Source organism: Zalophus californianus, chromosome 1 (assembly GCF_009762305.2).
Source record: "Zalophus californianus isolate mZalCal1 chromosome 1, mZalCal1.pri.v2, whole genome shotgun sequence".
Classification (NCBI taxonomy): domain Eukaryota; kingdom Metazoa; phylum Chordata; class Mammalia; order Carnivora; family Otariidae; genus Zalophus; species Zalophus californianus.
Genome location: NC_045595.1, coordinates 69458345 through 69476174, shown reverse-complemented (window position 1 = coordinate 69476174; position 17830 = coordinate 69458345). Strand labels below are relative to the sequence as shown.

Below are 17830 nucleotides of genomic sequence, written 5' to 3'. Positions count from 1 at the left end.
TGAATAGACCAGGGACCATTGGGCATGAAGCCAGAGAAGGACAAAGTTGTTGAGAGTATATATAAGAGATTATTCTTCAACATGAAATTTCAACTGGGTATAAGTGAAGGTGAGGGATAATGAAAAGCTTAAATGGATAGATTGGAGGTTCTGGTGGAGATGAAGGGCTGTTGGAACTGGAAGTATTTACTAGAGGAATAAGACAGTAGGACACTTGAAATGAGACTGGGGTGGGGATAGTTACTGGTAAAAGACAAGGTATTCTAGGATATGAAATGGGAACACGTGGATGAATTAGACTGAAAAATAACATCACTGGAGAAGAAATCAAGGAACTAATAGCCCAGAATATTGGAAGCATCTTTTATATCAATGTTCCTCAAAGAGCCAGACCATGACACCATAAGGAGCTTCTGCTAGATTATAAATCAACACACTGCATCCTTTATCAAGAAGAATTTAGTGATAGGTGATTTATATTCTGGCACAAACCCCTTATCATAATCCATGCTAGTAACAAACAGTTCAGACCAGACGACATTTTGAGTAGCACTGTTCTACATGGACACTGATATCACCAAGAATTATGACAGAAATAAAGAAGACAGTGAGCCAGGCTAATAAAGTGTTCAAGGAAGGAAGGAGATGACCCCTCCTTACTTTTTCTTCTTTTCTCAAACATCCCAACACCTCCCCAGGAAAGTTGGCAGATGACTAAAAGAGAGTGGTAATGGGTAGTATAATTTGATGGCATGAGAGTCAAAGTTTGAAGTTCTGGAAAATAATGGTTAAGACGTGACAATGAGAAACAAAGACATCTTCTCTCTCTCTTGGTTTAGTAGTAAAAGCTATGCAAAAAGGTACTGAGAGAGCTGCAAGGGAAGTAGCATTATTAGAAGACAGGCTAGGTTACAGTGGGATTAAGAAAGAGACGGGAGGGGCGCCTGGGTGGCTCAGTTGGTTGAGCGACTGCCTTCGGCTCTGGTAGTGATCTCAGGATCCTGGGATCGAGCCCCGCATCGGGCTCCCTGCTCAGTGGGAAGCCTGCTTCTCCCTCTGACCCTCCCCCTGCTTGTGTTCCCTCTCTCGCTTTCTGTCAATTAAATAAATTAAATCTTTAAAAAAAAAAAAAAAGGGAACATTCTCAGAATACACTGAAAATAAAAGGGGTCTGCTGATGACTATGAATTATAGAAGGCACAATAAGTGAATTTAAGGAGGATGATAAAAGGTGGGCAATGGAGAACAACAACAAAAATCCCACAAACAAACAAAACCACAATGGGATTAGAATCTGGAGGGATAAGACTAACACAGAAAAGTTAGGTATAACTAAAAGAACAAAGTCCTTGAAAAGGCATGAGTCAGGACTGGCCTCTGACCAGGATATACTCTTTCCTCCATTTTAAAGATGGACATTTGATGCAGATTGATAAGGTGGTGAAGGAGTTCCTGCTTAGCTTCTGATGGGCGAGAGGGGACTCACTTGAAGAGCGGAGAAGGTTAAATAGTCTTCCTGTCTTGGAGCTTTCTAGAGAAATGTAATACAGTCTGGGGTATAATGGCAAAGGGAGAAATCTGAGGCCCTTTAGCCTACAGTCAGGGTATTCTTCAAAAATGATTATTCAGTATTCTTACAAAAGAAAAGTCCAATTTTAGTACTTCCCAGCTTCCACTTTTGAGCAATATCAATTTAACTATCATTACTCTGCCTCATGAGTGACCCCCAATCTTTAGGTGTTCCAGACTTTTAATTTCTTAAACTTTCTAGCCTCTTATTTCTTATTCTATGGGAAACAGAATGACTAGCACTGATTCAGGACAGAGGAAAGAGGACAAATTAAGGCAGGAAATAGTGACCTACAGGACAACTATCAGATAGAGAACAGTTTTAACTACATGAATGGATCACACAAAATATTCATAAATAGCACAATATAAACCTAATTTCATAGTCTCACGTAGTTTTTTCCACAGGTAATAAAAAAATAATAAAATAGCTGGACTTAAAAACCAAACTGTAGAATTCAGCAAAATGCCAGAAAACAGACTAAACTTACAAATGTATCGAAAGAGTTATATGTCCACGCATACTAGGTTTCTTAAAACATTTAATGTCTACTTTTGCATCTAAATGAACTATTAGGTAGACAGAAGTAATGTCTGACATTGCTGCAATCTTTCAGTAGCTCAGAAAAATAACTGTCTAAGCCAGTACTTTCTACATAGTAGAATGGAACACCACTTGGAAACCTCCACAGTTAGACTGGAAAATATTTCCAAGAAACCCTTGTTCCTGTTTTACAGATATGGCACTCATCTAGTATAGGGCAAACTTCAAAGACAGACTCACTCCCTATATCCTTACCCCAAACCACTTAATTATACTTAAAAAAAAAAAAAAAGTTTACAACAACCACTCCTCAGTGCAGCAAATTACTACAATCATTTAAGATCATCTTCAAATTGCATTTCCAAGAAATTCTGCAGTAAATCTAACTTCTCACACTTTTATATGAAAAATGTACAATAAAATGTGTGTATATACATACACATACATCACAATTATTCCAGCTATCCTAAAACCCTTTTAATAAAAGCTTATTAAACTAACCCTTCAGCCTTTGCACATCTTTTACTTCCAAGTCAGATCAGCTACCAGCATTCATGGTAAGATTTATTAATCACAGATATGGTTTGTATGCCTTGAGAACTGATGAACTTGACAGAACAAACAGATTAAAAATATCTCCCTCCCACCCAATTTTTTTCACTAATTGTTTAACCTATCTGTTACAAATCAGTTAAAAGGAAACAGTACAACAACATGTGAATTAGGAAATCACAAGTAAAACTGTGGGAACATTAGTGAAGAAATGAAGAGACAAATAAATACGGGAGAAAATGGGAAGTGCTATGAAGCATTTTCACCCCAGCATCATCCAGCTGTTCACACTATTCAAACTGCTGGGGCGGGGAGGGCGGGGGTGAACCTTTTCAACAAGTTCATAAAAAATCAGAGGCAGGAAATTTCTGGAATATTATAAGAAACTTTACAGTGGCTTGGCAAAGTTACATGGGGATAGTGGGATAGGCCAAGGAGTAAGCACCTCTGAGATAAATGTTTTGTGAAAAGTTCACTGACCAGTTTTGTTTGTATTCTATACCATATCATATAACTACAACTGTAGCACTATTCTCAGATACTGCGTTTTATAATCAATGTTGCCCTATGCACTACAACTTCAGTCCAGACACAGCTTGTCATTTAAACATGTAGCTTGCAGACTAAACACCCAACTTTTCAAACTCCAGAAATGAAAAACATTGCCCTAGCAACAAAAGATTTAACCAAAATCTATTTAACTGCCTGCATAAATTTATTCTAACCAAGTAATAGCATGCCATTAATTTAAGTAAAACTTTTATTCAATTAATTTTTCATTATCTAAACTTTGCTTTTAAGTTTTGGATTTGGTTTGATAATAGTTTCTGTTTAAAGCGTAGACTTCAGATAAAAACCAGGACATGATTTAAAGACATCAATAAAATTTCAGGCTGACATGATTATGTACATGCAGCCAAAATATGTCCAGCATTTTAATATCTTCACAGATTAAGTTTTGAAATCTCTCTTAAAAATGCTCTTTAAAAAACTATAATTAAGATGACCAAGTTGTTATTTCTCCTTTTCCTTGACCAAAACTATCTTATAATTCCTAAACTCAAGTGTGAGTTTCCCAGATTTCACAAACAAGTTAATAATACAAAAGTGCTTTTAAGTTCCTCATGTATAGAAGGTATTTTCCAAGTGCCTAAACATGACCCTAATAGTTTAAAAATCTTATTTCCTATGTTATATGAACCCACAGATTCATATCATTCTCTTTTAGTAGAATCATTATCATAAAGAACTGTACTCTAAATGGGACTACCACAGATGTTACAAACTGGCAGTATCCTGCCAGTAGGTGTATTTAATTTGTGAATAGTGTCTTAAAACATGAATGTCATTCACCAACATGTGCAAATCAAAGGATGCACATTAATCTGATTCCCTGCCTCTCTCAAGAAAAAAAAAAATCAGATGATGTGGCAACATGAACTATATTCCCATACAATAGCTGGAACTGCTGAAGATTGGCTGCTTAGAAGGGATTTGTATTCTCCAATTTGTTGTATTCCACAGTCCCAGTTACCCTATACCAAATGGTCCTAGAAACATCGAGTGGCCATTGCCACTATAATAGAAGACCAATCCTATATGACTTACGAAAGCAATCTTACTTTAGTCACTTATCTTGAATGTCAAAATGTTTATGTTACAATAAGGAAGACAAGCAGCCAATTTCAGAGATAAATTAAGTCCCTAATAGAATTTTTCAATAAGCTGTATGCACATACTTTTTAGAAGAACTTTCAAATCCACTCTATCTCGTAAAAATTTTGGAAAACTGGAACAGCAGCCTTAAGAGACAATAAATGATGCAAATACTAAGAATCAACTTGAACATTACTAATTCCAAAAATGATCCACTGTGGAAAAAAAACACAATCCATTCTGAATAACCATTTGCATAAAACAAGGCATTCTTGTTGTGCTTTTAAAAAAAAATTTAACAATATTTCTTAGTCAAAAATTATCGTTTTCAAAAAATTACTTGAATTCCAAGAGGAAAATGGAGCAGTGATACTGTCATTTTCCTCCCCTACTGTCAACTTTTCGATTTCACTTCAACCACCCATTATGGAAAACAGGCAACATTTTAAAGTTTGTCTGAACTGATTAATTTTCCATAAAATTAACATCTGACTTCCAAAAGTTAATTGAGAATACACTTCATTCTTGTTACTAATCAGAATCCAAACTGAAAACAAGTATATTCATTAAAAAATGTTACTAATGGAAACATAAGACCTTTACTACAGGAGCAGGGAGAAAGGTTTTTATTGAAAAATTTAAAGGGCAAAATATTGGCATAGTACATCACCACCCACAACCTTATACAATGAGAGCCTATAGTAACCAGGGCATTATAGTCTAGAGTTCACATACACTGACTGAGCTAGTTTTGTTTCTATCTAGTTCCTAACACAGACATATTTCTTGATAATATAACTGAATTGAGCACTTACTCATGTTTTTACTGTGTACCTTATTTTAGACACACTGACAATCTGATTAACTTTTTCTGAGAACTTTAGTTTCTGTAATTCATTAGGACAGCTAAACACATGATCCCTCACCCCCAAATTATTATAGTGAGTTTTTGGTTTTATCATCATGATATATTTAACCTACTTAAAGTGGGTTACATTAAATGTAATCCCTAATTTAACTCTGATCTTTCTCCTACAAATATTGGTTGAGATGACATTTTCTCAAGCCAATCTTTTAATGATCAGTATTGATATGAATAAATTATTCTAGAATTCAAAAGGTTTCTTGATTGATGCTTTCTCATCAGAACTGTTCAAAAATATATTCCACACAAACTTGCTGGGGGGAAAAAAAAATCACAAGCATTACATTATATCCACTGGAGGGCACTCAACATGACCAAAGCATGCAATGAAAACATGCCCCAACACTACTCTCACTCTGCAGCTGCATCGGGTTTGAGGGAGACTCTGGGGCGTGGGGAATGTCTCTTAAAAGAAGAGATGAGGGGCGCCTGGGTGGCTCAGTCGTTAAGCGTCTGCCTTCGGCTCAGGTCACGATCCCAAGGTCCTGGGATGGAGCCCCGCATCGGGCTCCCTGCAAAGCAGGAAGCCTGCTTCTCCCTCTCCCACTCCCCCTGCTTGTGTTCCCTCTCTTGCTGTCTCTCTGTCAAATAAATAAATAAAATCTTTAAAAAGATGCCCACAATTAAATTCAAAAAGGCAGTTAAACTCTAAAAAAAGGGTTCCTAATGTAACTGACTTTCTCTGTTACAAGAGCATCTTTCTGTAGGGAAAGTAGATTTTATACATACTTTTAAGGATAACAGGGTTCAGGCCTCAACGGATCTAGGTTTCAAACTGAGTCAAGCTCTGTCTTGCATGAAACACAAAAACACAAGCAGCATTCCTAAGTAAACAGAGGAAATAAAGAACTTTCTCCTGAGTTTAAATGATGAAAAACTATACGAGTTAATTCCTACTCATTTCAAGCAACACAAATCACGTATTTTCTCTTCATGGAACCTGAGAAGTATATACTTATTTTAGCCTATTAGCCTAGTTATCTATCACACAATTAGAACGCATTACATAAACAATGGTCTGTTAAAGAAGGAGAACTGATTCTGCAAATCAGTATCCTCTATATGAGGGCACAGGAGGCAACAGCTAGATGCTCTAGAATAATCACGAAGCAGTTCCTAATCTATGTTTACTATTTACTTTTATGGTATAAAAATGTTTTTAGTCAAGCTATTTCAACAGAAGATATCATATTCCCAACAAGAAGAGAGCTGCAAGAAAAACTTAATACAACTAATGTTTTCAAAAACAATGTCCCAAGTCAATATGAAGCACTACACAAGAGTTGCAATACTTTTAATTAGAAGTTTGTCCCACACAAAAAGCATTCACCCCTTCCACCCTGGGTTAGCAATCAAGAATACTTCCAACCAAGCTCAAAGTACAAACTTAAAAAATTTACCACCTACTCATCTGCATTATCATCAACAACTAGTAAACTATGAAAGAGAAACAAAATCATGTTGTAACTGGACAGACGTATTCTTTCATTTGAATAACACAAAAGTTTCATTTGGCTGAATATACTTAGTCCATTTTGGGGGGTTATAATTTCACTGCTACTTACAACTATAAGAAAGATATTCAAACTTTTTAATTATCCACATCCCTAGTTTCAACAATATTTATACTCCTCTTGCCACCCTCCCAACAAAAAAGGGTATCTGCACATAGTTTATGTTAAGTGCTACATCTTAAAATACCCTTTGAGAAATCTGCCTACTTCATGTCTTCCCTTCCTATTTGGAGAGGGAAGTATCTATGAAAACAAGCACACACAAAAACTTCATATATATGAACAATTTTCATTCTAGTCATGATTAGTAACAGTACGAAGCTCAATTCAGTTTGATGAGTTTTAATATTGGAATATACATTTACTCTACATAATAATCTTGGCAAAGGATAACTAATAATTAGTTCAAAAGAAAGAAAACTCTTGAATACTTGACATTGAACACTGGTAAATGTTTTACTTTTTTATTAACCGCCTTATTTTAAAAACATAGTTTTCCCTGAAAGCTATTTAAAATGACTGTTCCAGCCTCTGGGAGAGTCTCAAGCTTAGGACTCCACAAGGACTCTAAGTTGCACGCTATACTAAACTTCCTAGTGCATTTTTTCCCCCTCAAGGACTTCAGGCTTGAATAGTCTCAGCATTCCTTTAATCCTATAGAATAGTCTTCTGCAAGTTTTTCAAGTTACTGTTGCAATCACTTTAGGGCCTTGTCCTTGTACATGGCCTTCAGAACAAAGACTGGGTCAAAGTAATGAATATTGGGTGCAAATTAAGCAAATTTTGAGAAACGATATTCTCCAGTAAACCTTAATGGTTCTTTTTTTTTAATCCAGAGAATGTGAAAGTAAAATAAATACTGCAGCAGCCTCAGTTTAGACCCAAAACAAAGTCTCCAAAATAAAAGTTTATGTCACTAATTTAAGCAGTTAACGGTAGCGTTATGTAAAGACATTTCAAGCTATGTCTACTATTTTGTAGGATAAAAACAAGTTAACACGAAGATATCTGCAGGTCCTGAATGTTCACCAACTGACAATAATGAAATGGCTTCCTAAATTACACACAAAATACGCTGTAACTTCAGCGATCTGAAAAACATTAGCCTAGACTTTTCAAAGGATAGCCGTCTCTTCAACTTGATGTCTAGTCTAAGCCACCACTATTCATGATACAAAGCTCTCATTTCACTAAAACCACTCCTCGATTTCCTTTTGCCGACCTCTGCATACCAGCAGGCCAGTCTCTCTTCATTCACCACTCACAAACTCAGGGGGGAGGGGAGACCACAGATGTCTGGAAGATAGAAAGTATGGAGACAATGCTCCCTCCAAAAGGGAACTGAAAACGAAGGAAACAACTACACCCAGCTGCCAAAGCTTTTAAGTTTCGCGGATTCAGAAGGAGGCTTTGAGAACTTTCAGTCTCTGTTCAAAATCCTCTCCCTAGACAAAACACTGAAAGAAGTTGCAATTATTTGGTCAATTTCGTAGCGAGGAAACAATTCACTCTGCTGAAAAGAAAACGTGCTCTAAAAATCATGTTTATCTGCCCTAAAAGTATTTGAATAAATCATTTCTACCAACAAGATTCTCGAAGCACTCAGGAGCTGAATCCCGCCGTTCACTTGATAAGAAACAGTAAGCCAGTCGCCCTGGCCCCCGCCCCTATTTTTACTAGGGTCTCACACCCACCGCCATAAATCCAAAAGACTCCCCGTACGTTGCATGCCGCTTTCACTCACCTGCACGGTACAAGATATAGGTGCAGGACACGGATTTATATGTGCAAACCCTACTGACGCATCGCACCGTCTGCACTAGTAGTTTGGTTCCTCTAAGGTTTAAAGTTGCTTGGGTCTAAACAAGCGCCAGTGCCAAACTCACATAAGCGTGGCATTAAAAACAAAAAACAATTCTCTTAAGAATTCTCTTAATTCGTCCTTAAGAACGAAAGAGGGAATCTGAACAGAAAGTCTACTGGCCCTATCGACCCGGCAGATGGGACCTGGGTGGCGTCCCAGGCCCAGCGTCCGTACCCCAACTCCCCGCTGGGACTGGGAAGGCGGAGCCCCCCACCCCCGTCCCCACCCCGCCCCCCACTCCGGCCCGGAGCATCCCGAGGCACAGGGTCCCTCCCCCAAACTCGGCCGCGGCCGGAGCCCCGGACGGAAACCACAGCCTCCCCCGCGACCGCCCCCACCGGCCATCGAGCTCCTGGACGCACCCTCGCGTCGCCCCCTCCCCGCCAGCGGCGCCCCCGGGGCCCCGAGGAGCAGCGCAACCGGAACCCGGGCCCGGCCGCCGCCCTCCGCCCCCCGGGCGCGGCCCGCCCCCGCCGCCTCCTCGGCGCCCCCAGCCCGCACCCCCCCGCTCCCCACCCCGGGCCTCCGCGCCGCGCCGGGCCCGGCTCCCAGCCGCCGCCGGGACCGCGCGCCCGCGACGAAGTTTGGCTCCGAAGAGGGAGCGGGAGCAGCCCCGGAAGGGTAAGGAAAGGAGCGCCCAAGCACCTCAGGGGAACAGGCTCCTCCCGCCGCTGGAGTCCGACCGTCCTCGGCCTGCGGTGGCGGCTCGGCGGGGACTGGAGCTGCTCCTCGGACCTTCCTCCGTCTCCGCCTCCCCTCGCTCTCTGCTTCTAGGGCCGAGCTAGCGCAGCTGCCACAGACCGAGAGGCTTAAAATGGCGCCGCACAAGGACCTCTTATAAGGCGCGCAGTGGCCGCTGTATCCTGCCGCCACCGGCGCAGCGCGGAGCGTTCCGCCGCGCGAGGACAAGGGGCGGGGCGTGGACAAGCGGCGGAAAGTAGTCCCCGCACCGCCCAGCGCCCGCTGCCGTCCGACCGCCCCGGGCAGGGGCGGGGCGCCCGCTCGCTCCCCGGCCGCTCCCCGAGGGAGATCCTGGAGGGTGTCTTGCCGCGCTGCTCTGGGGGGCGGCCCGCGAGGGTGTCGTGGTCCGAGGCGGGGAGGCCCGGGCCCCTGCAGGCCAGGGTTTGAGGGAGGGCGCACCCGGAGCCTCCACTGTTCGGAGCCCCCACTGTCCGGAGCCCGGCGCCCCACCCCGTGCGGGCCCCGGCGGTGAGAGCGGACGCGGGCTTGCCGCGCTTCCCGCTGCCTGCGGGCGGCGGCCTCTCGTCCCCGGCTCTCTTGGGCGGGGGGGGAGGGTTGGGGGGGGGGAAAGCGGTGGCGCGGGAGCTGAGGCCGGGGCCCGCCCGCTCCGGGCGCTGTTGGGCGCCGCAGCCGCAGCCGCCCGGCTGTCGGGTCCGGGAACTCCCGCGGGTTAGGGCTTCCGCGGTCGTTGCGGTCTGGGCCTCGCACTCCCCTCAGGACCTGGCTCGCGGGCGAGCCGCACACCGCTCCAAAGCCCCCCACTGTCCGGGTCGTGGATCCCGCATCCCGACCGGTTGCTCAGCCTGAATCTGGAAGTGAACCGCCGGGCCGCCTGCGATTCCCCCCTCCCGAAGGCTGTGAACTCTCTTAGAATGGGCGCCTAGTGCGCAATTCAACAAGTCCTCAGGAGTACGCACTGTGAACAAATGACTGATGGAAATGGATTAGCTCTAGAGCCCTGTCAATTAGGTTAATTCTTATAGATTCCATTTTTATCTGGTTCTACAGTGCTACTAACTATCAATAGATTTACTTGTGGGGATGTTTCTTTGGACGAAATGCATTTCTAAGGTAATACTTTCTTGAGAAATCTATTATGTTGTTTATAGAAGGAATTATCAATTAGGCAGCTTGTGATTTTTTTAAAATTAATTTTCCATTCCTCAAAAACATTTTTTAATTCGTCTTAATAGGCTGAAGGTCTCCATTTCCCTTGGAAATGTTTCGATTGTCATCCATCAAGATTGGCATTTATTTGTCAAAGTTGAAACAATTACGATTGATTCAGTTTCTCTAGTCTATTGTTTTATGCTTATTTTTCCTCCAAAACAATGGAGAGTGCAAAAAGCAACAGTGAAAGTTGTCTTGAGGCTTTTATCCCTATAATTAATGCATGCAAACAATAGGTCTTTTTACATAGGTAAGAGCGGGAAACCTACTTACTCACTATTCACTCATGGAGTAGAATATGTAGTTTTAGGCAAGTTAATGCTTCAGGGCCAACATGTTAGATAATTGTGGTTCCCCCCCCCCCACACACACACACACGTCTTAAAGATATTTTGCTACATACAGTGGTAACATTTAACTGCTATGACCATACCAGTGGAAAAAGTACACACACTAAGATGATGTTCGGTGAGATCCGTTGTCTAGGGTTACTTCCTCATTTGTATCTTTGCTAGTAATTCTGTAGAATTAAATAAACCAATGGTGGTGATTAACTCTGCTAGTCAGAATTCAAACACATTATACCGAAAAAGTTATTTCATCAAAGCAGTATTTCCCATATAAACTCAAAAGTGTAAATAGCATTTCCAGGCACTGACCCCCAATTTTAATCCTCATATATAGTATTAAAGAATATACAGTTGATTTGATTAGAGTCACATTTAAAATCAGATGACTGATTAATCAATATTTGAGGAATTTTTTATGGATGTCTCCTTTTTCTATCTTCAGTTTTTGTGGTGTTTTTGTTTTTGTTTTTCTTTCCTCAGTAAGACACTGTTAAAACTGGTTAAGACATATTTGCACCATTTGAACATCTAAGGGATAAAAACTATTCTACGTTTGTATTTCTTTATTCAGATGCCGAAATAAAATGGAAGCATTTTCTATCACTTATATCTTAATCTAAATTTGGAATTAAGATTTTTAAATCCCTGCTAATGCTTTAAGCAAACACAATGTTATTAAAGGAGATGTAAAATTCACAACAATGCAGTAAGCTGTTTTTCCCATCAAATTTAAGTGTACTGAAGACTTCCTGGGTGACTAGCATTAAAAAAAATTTTTGTTGAATTTAACAGATTGCTCAGAATTTCCTTATTTCTTCTCTCAAACAACAGAAATTGTTCCAGTTGTCTCACCAAAAATATGACACGAATAACTTCTGAGAAATGAAGACAAATGCTCCCATTAAACCAAGGAGAAATACAAGCATCAAAATACCTGATGAACTGGTGAAATAAGTGGTTTTGTAAAAATGATTTTTCAAAACTGACCTCGGGCAGTATGTTTCACAAAAAAACACTTGGTTATTTTTTTACACCTTTTTCTCCTAGAGCTGGCCATTTGGGTATGACATAAATTAATCCATGTTAGTGCAAAAAATGGCATTAAACAAACAAGCAAACAAACAAAAAAACTGCAAAAGACAAATGGTTCTAAATTTCAGGCTCTGTGCCTAGAAACCCCAAGTGTCTCCAGCTGGTTTAATAGAGGAAGTATTACTTGTCATGATACTAGACAATTGCCATATCAGCACTGACTACATGGAACCTGAATGTAAAGTGCCCTTCACTAAAACACATGCTTTTGAATCACCTTTAGGCAAATAAATAAATGCCCAGATTGTTTGAGCACTTTCAAAAGAAACATTAATCAAGTCAGCACTGTAAAGAAGGCCCGTTCACTTTTTGGATAGTTAACTATCAAATCCATTAATTAAACATTTATTGAGCACTAAGACAATGAGCTTCCTTTAGAGAGAGGGAAGCGAGTGACTGGCTTCTTTTGATGAGGTCCCTTAAATTAATGTATAATTGTAGCTGTTAATCAATCCGACTTAAAAGTAAACAGACAGTAAGAATAAGAGCCGTCAGACGAGGGTGTGGTCTCATCTGGACTCTGTATCTGAATCTCCTTGGGAAGAAACCTCACCCAGCAGAAAGGTAAGACTAATAACATTCCATGCACTTAGAAAAAATAAGTCCCAATTTCCCTAAGAAGGTCTGTTAAAAATATTTCTTTCTGTCAAAGTGAAAACATTGGACAAAAATCAGATCAGCTTTTCATTTAGCAGCTCATCAAGTGGGCTATTTATGGATTGGGACTTTTGATTTGCAATACCTCATCTCAGGGTTCAGTGTTATCTTTTGATTTCTTTCCAGCTGAACAGGCTAAGTAGTTGTAAATACCTCTTGTCAGCCTACATGGTTGGCTATTCTCGCTCACAGAAGTAATCTAGGAACCCACTGGGCAAATTCAGGCGGAGAGCCCCTGTGGAAAGCTTGCATCTGGTGTGCACTGCAGAGCGAGGGAGGGGTGGTGAAGGTGGTGGGAGGCAATGGCCATGGTGGTGGCCGAGGCAGCGGCAGTGGTAACTATGATCATGGCGGCTTCACTTATGCCAGGAACAGGCTTCCTGCTTGGAGTTACATGTTCTCGAGGCCTTCCTTGGCTTGACACAACAGTCCTTGCCATACTCAGGAAGCACATTTAATGGCCACCATAGAAAGTGTGAAGGAAAAGCGATGGAGACATCATCCATGATATTCAAAGAACACAAAGGTATATGTTTCTCAGTGTTTCTAAGAATTAACACAAATAAGGCTGCATTGCAAAGAAATCACGCTTTGGAGACGTGCTCTCCACCCCCCCCTCCCCGCCAACACACACACACACACACACACACACATACACACACACACCACACACATATACACACACTATTAAAAATTTCAAAATGGTTGCAGATATCTCATTCACAAGAAGGTTAAAGGCGTTTCCCATCGCAAGAAGGATTAACTTACCGGAGGATTCTGGGACTGCAGATGTATACTGCGGCAAAATCCTAAGTTCATCGAAAAAAAATCATTTCTGGACTCCAGCTGCTAAAAATAATAGAATTATAGTAAATCATGGATAAGATTAAAACAAGCCATTTTCACATTCCAAAGTGTTCAGAAAAAAAAAATGTTTCTTTTCTTTTAACTCATTTCTTAAACAATGCAAATTTTAAAGTAGCTTTTCTTTCCAGAGCACGCAGCGCCATGAAATCGATAATTTTTGATCTTTCGGTTAGTAGGCAACATGGTGAGCTATTGCAGGGACTGCAGGCAGCGGACATGTTCTTGTCAGCTAAAAATTTTCATATTGTTTTTGAATCCATTGAGATTTGTAGATGTGATATCACCGGTTTTTTGTTTTAGCCTGCACTGGGCTATGGGGACGCAAACTCTGTTTATCGACATATACATGTCTATTGCTTTATATATATTAAAAACAGGGAGTCTTACTGGATCTTAAACAAAAAATTATGTAAAAGGAGTGGCTGGTGTGATTATAATCCCATCATGCAGGGTCCACGGTTCCCATTTAGTGAAATTTCGCAGAGGGCAACTTCTTAAGAACATCCCTGCTGTGCAGAGTGAAAAGCATGAACAAACCAAAGACAGAATTCATCTGTGTTTATATTTTACAAACAATGAAAAACCTACTCTTTGTATGCCTCTTTTCCCCCACCTTATTATTTCATGAAAACTGCAGCATTTTCCCCGCCCCCATCCAAACACTCACCACCCCAGCACCGCCGTGTTCCGTCCCTCTTTTGCTTCTCCTTCGTCTTCTTTTTCGCTTTCACAAATTCTGCACGCGCCATCTTTGTGTGGGGTGATTCTTTGCTAATTTCAGTTACCCATTCTCTTACAAATCGGTTCAGAAATAGAAAATTATAGTGCGCTTTGGGGCTTAATTTGCCTAAATTTCTTGCAGTCTTCCCTCCTGACATAGAAAAATGGAAACGACAGGGGGGAAGCCAAAAAAAAAGAGATATTTCTATCATTTCCATAACCTGTTGTATACAGTGGTGATAAAAAATATTATTAACATAATAGCAACAGCTGCAGCCTAAATAGAAGCTATGAGATAATTAATGTGCTACAACAAATTAATTTGCTGCAGGTGCCTCTGCTGTGAACTGAGTAACCCATGCCATATAAAGTCCAAATACAATTATGATTCCCCCCACACACACTAAAGCAAAATACAGAGCAAAATGTCTTGTTCAGTAAATATTATGCATGCCTATTGTAAAAAAATAAAACAAAATCCTCCCAGCCCCTTTCCCCTCTGGCTCCCATCAAGCCATCTCAAATGGTTTAGTCATCAGTGGCTAAGTGTGGAGTTGGATCGGGTGTGCATGTGTATGAATGTGTATGTACGGAGGTGGAAGGGATGACATTTTTAAGCATGTGGAGGTTTAATGCTATGTCTTAGTTGGAAAACGTATGGACCAGCTATAGATTTCTTTTGAAAAATTAGAGATAGTTTATAATATTTAAGAGCTTGATTGGTTTTAAAACAAAAATTAGGTGGATTCATGTGTATATCTAGAAGAAAAATAAGTGTTGAGCAGTTGCCCATCTGAATTAATCTTTTAAAAAAAATCACCTAGCTTATAAAGGAGAGAAATGTGTTTGTAATGTGGCACTCTTCATTGATGTAAAAGAGAGATTTTTTTTTTAACTCTCATTCGCTGTCAAGTTGAGCATTTATGGAGAATGGTTGCTGGTTATATCGCAAGTATGTGCCAGAAATACTCTGCGTCAGGGCAGCTCGGACGGGGGCCTGGAGAAGGTCACAATGCCAGAAGCAAATGTCCATTTTCTGTTTTGCACCACTCAGCAAAAAAGAACTTTGGGCCTAGGAAAGTGGAGAAACATACAGATTGAATTTTGTTTAACTACCTGACTAAAAAATGCTCTTAGAGTAAGGATCTAGTCATTTCTGACTTTTCTTCCAGTAACACCACTGAAAGAAATGACATTTTTTTGTCATTGCAGCCTTGGTTCATTGTTTGTTAAAAGCCAAAAAGTATACATTTTATCATGGTCTAAGTATTCAAGGCTATTGGTTATTAAAATCTATTTTATCAAATGATCTTAAATTTCAATTCTAAATCTTACAATAAAGGAGATAATAATGGATAGAATGCTCTGGCATTTTGATTTGACTTTGCAGAAATTTTAGTTCTAGGAGACAATATAATGTTATTCAAACAGAACACTGTTCCAGCTATCCCGAGAAGGGAGACTGCATGTGCACAAGTTTTCTTTAAAATAGATTTTATTTCCCATATTTCTTTTGGGTGGACAAGTGGTACTTGTCACTATCATTCTGATGCAGAAGTGATGTACGTTTGTCCTGCCATTTCTCATGCGGTGACGGGCATGCATTTTACTCCATCTTTCTTTTGTTTATACCAAAGCTTCTTCATAAGCCATCTTCACATCTGCTCATATTTTGAATTTACAATTAGAGAATTTGAGTTGGTGGGGGGGGAAGAAACAAAGACCATTGGTTTTCTTTTAAAATGAGAAGAAAAAAATAGGCAATTCCTTGGTAAAAAGGAGAAAAGTTGACAAATGTGTAATATATACGTCTCCTCCAGGATTTTCCAGTAATTTTGATGTCAGCTGACTGGGTCATTCCACACAAATGTAAACTTCTGAAATCATATCGCTCTATAAAATTGTGATTTTGAAATCAATTAGGGAAAAGAAAAAAAATTGCTTTAATTTCTGTAGCTCCGACCGATTGTCCATTCAAAATATTTTTCTTCCCACCATAAATTGTATTCAAATCTAAGCTGTAAGACATCAAGGTAGGAAATGTCTAACACACATATTTCTCTTTCCCATTCGTGTTCTCTTTTCATGGCATAACGATCACTGGTCTCTCAGCCCTGCCTCATATGACTTAGTTTTCCGAACCCATATTCTTAGATTGTCAAGACAAGTGACACTGTGCAGTTTCTGAGCAATGAAAAAAAAAATGTTTGTTGTTGAAAGCCAACTCATTTTGGGGTGGTTTGTTACACAGGACAAAGCTGATTCCATTTTTGGCTTGTTTTTACCAATCACTAATTGATTATTAGGATCAATTTACTAATGGTGATCCTGAGCTGGTCGTCTTCTAAAACAAAAATTTCTAAAGATTTTGCATTGTGCAGTCTTCTTAGTAAAATAATTGTGAGTATGCACCCTCTAGATATGTATTTATTTAAACAATACACATGTACTGCTGTCGATGCATACATGAAATATCAGTGAAGCTTGACTTTTTTTTTAAGATAAAAAAGTAAATATAGGAGTTGCAGTATTTTATTTTTTCATCCCAGTGGATCCTCATGTGCACCTTCTGGGTATTATTCACTCCACTCAGGACCACTCATTAAAATTCTGAGATCTTCCACATAATCTGCTTTAAAGCATTATTTCACCCAATTTGAATGGGTGCAATTTGTTTTATAAAACTAAACTCGGAGCTTTATTTATTATAGTTGCTGATTATTACAGAATCCTTTAGGGAATTACCCATTGATCTTTTCTATTAACTGACTTTAAATAAACCCTCTGGTAAAAACTGCCACTCACGTTTCTAGCAAACGTACCTGGAATATATACTAGTTGATGGAGTCTCTTGCATCACTGTTTTCTCTTGATATTTAACTCTTTTTTGTGGGTGTCTGCTGCGTCTTTCCCTTCTTTAACTCTGTTTCGACAAGGTGTTAACCTTTTCAACAAAGAAGATGAGGATGCCTTTTCAAAGTCAAAGATTCTGATACACCTCACGTGATAATAGTTGTACTTTTAGTGTGTGTTGATTGAGAATGCACATGGTGATAAAAAGCTCCTATAAAGTCAGTAATGCTTTTAAACAAATTTATGTTTTATCAATCCCAGTGGAATCGACATGAATTTGAATACTAATCACAAACATATGGGGAAGATTCATTTTTCAGTGCACAGACAATTCATAGTGCCCATATGGGGTTTTGGAGCCCTTGCTTAACTTGGTAGTGAGAATACCACCATGGTAAGGAAAACAGGAGACACAAATCCTACTCTGCGTGTGCTAGCCATGTGCCCCGGACGGTTCTCTAATCTCTCTGAGTCTTGGCATCCCTTCTGCAGTGGCAGTCACAGGAATCCAAATAGCAGCTTCCATTTGCTGAGCTTCTGCTAGACATGAAGCTTTGCCTTTCACAAGGGACCTTCACCTTTTCACATAGAACACCTCTTTTAGCCATCATGGACAGTGGGGTAGGGGAACGTTATTTTCCCCGTTTCACATTTGGAGAAACTGAGATTTAGGAAAATTAAAGAGTTTGCTCAGATTACAAGCTAGATAAACAGAACCGGAATTCAAATTCCACAACTGTGTTGTGCAAAACAGTA

At 40.1% G+C, this 17830-nt stretch overlaps 1 protein-coding gene and 1 long non-coding RNA gene across 4 annotated transcripts in view; both read right to left on the bottom strand.

The window, feature by feature from the left end:
* CTNNB1 (catenin beta 1) overlaps positions 1-9479 on the bottom strand; it is a 39489-nt gene extending 30010 nt beyond the window's left edge. For all 3 annotated transcript variants that reach the window (XM_027585661.1, XM_027585662.1, XM_027585663.1), the window contains exon 1: positions 9270-9479. The gene's annotated coding sequence lies outside the window, so the exon portion shown is untranslated. The remainder of the gene's footprint in view (positions 1-9269) is intronic.
* Positions 9480-11005: 1526 nt separating this feature from the next.
* On the bottom strand, positions 11006-14287 carry LOC113917720. Its single transcript, XR_003518334.2, has 3 exons — positions 14169-14287; positions 13403-13483; positions 11006-11055 (listed from the first exon to the last, which is right to left on the bottom strand). It is a non-coding gene; the product is annotated as an uncharacterized LOC113917720 (long non-coding RNA).
* Positions 14288-17830: the final 3543 nt, after the last annotated feature.